Source organism: Alexandromys fortis, unplaced genomic scaffold (genome assembly GCF_014885135.2).
Source record: "Alexandromys fortis isolate MF-2015 unplaced genomic scaffold, M_Fortis_MF-2015_v1.1 scaffold_11, whole genome shotgun sequence".
Taxonomy (NCBI): domain Eukaryota; kingdom Metazoa; phylum Chordata; class Mammalia; order Rodentia; family Cricetidae; genus Alexandromys; species Alexandromys fortis.
The window spans coordinates 13793904-13795556 of record NW_026067912.1 but is presented as its reverse complement, the minus strand read 5'-3'; positions in this window follow the sequence as shown (position 1 = coordinate 13795556).

Here is a 1653-nt window from a genome sequence, read left to right as displayed (position 1 = left end):
ATTTCTACACTTTCTTTATCCATTCTTCCATTAAGGGACGTCTAAGTTGTTTCCAGGTTCTGGATGGGGAGAGCTTGGGGAAAAGGGACGGTTGGGATGGAGGAAGAGTGGATATGGGAGCAAGGAAGTATATATCTTAATTAAGGGAGCCATTTTAGAGTTGGCAAGAGACTGGATTCTAGAGGGTTCCCAGGTGTCCAAGGAGACGTTCCCAGCTTGTTCCTTGAGCAGCTGAGGAGAGGGCGCCTGAACTGGCCCTATCCTATAGCCACACTGATGAATATTTTGCATATCGTCATAGAACCTTCATCTGGCGATGGATGGAGATAGAGACAGAGACCCACATTGAAGCACTGGACTGAGCTCCCAAGGTCCAAATGAGGAGCAGAAGGAGAGAGAACATGAGCAAGGAAGTCAGGAAAACGAGGGGTGTGCCCACCCACTGTGACGGTGGGGCTGATCTAATGGGAGCTCACCAAGGCCAGCTGGACTGGTACTGATGGAGCATGTGTTCAAACCGGACTTTCTGTACGTGTCTAACAAGGAGGGCTGACTGATAAGCCAAGGACAATGGCACTGGGTTTTGATTCTACTGTATGATACTCACCTTGTTAAACCTGGATGGAGGGGGGGGGGGACCTTGGACTTCCCACAGGGCAGAGAACCTTTACTGCTTTTTGGACTGGAGAGGGAGTGGGAGGGAGAATAGGGGGAGTGGGAGGGATATGGGAGAAGGTGAAAATTTGTAATAATAATAAAAAAGAAAAGAAAGCAAAAATAAAAATTAATAGTCATTATAAGAGTCAAACTTATAGTCTTGTTAGTTAGGTTTTTAAATGTAGAGATAAATTTTAAGAGGATACATAATCTTCAAAAACTTCAAAGACCTACAGAATATGGCATTTAAAAAGTTTAAGAATTTAGAATTTTCTTGACAATGGAATCTATCTGCCCCTGGTAGCACCAATTACTTCTAGAGGATGATGTGTTCTAAGAAATTTCTTAGGGATAAGATTCAGAGCCTCAGGCTTTATAGAAAGCAACTTTATTTTCTATGATAACAAATACTGTGACAAAAGCAACTCTGGGGAGGAAATATATATATTTGCCTTGCATCTTCAAGTCACAACCATCCTTAAGGTAAGTCAGGTGGAAACTGAAATGAAAACTTGAATCCAAAACCAAAATCAAGGAATGTTCCTTTCTTGCTCACTCATAGCATGAGCTGACTCTTCAAAAACAGCCCAGGACCATATGCCGAGGGAGTAGTTCTGCCCACAGTAGACAAACCACTCTTGTGTCAATCAACAAACAAACAAACAAATTCCCTAAACACATCTCAATAGGCCTATCTCATTAGGGCAATCCTTCATGGGAGATATCCTTCTGAAGTGACTCTAGAGTATGTCAAGATGACAGTTAAAGACATATCAATGGAGAGACACATGAATTTGCACTCATAAAAGTCCCATAAAAGTAAAAAGCAGAAACCATATTTGCAAAGGACAGTTAAGATAAAAAAAAAATGAAGTAGCATTGTGCATTGGTCCTGCTATGTTTAGAAGGCCTTGTTTCTTTGTTGTCCTCCACCTCTCAACTCTTACAATCTTTTTTTTTTTTTTTTTTTTTTTTTTTTTTTTTTTTTTTTTTTTT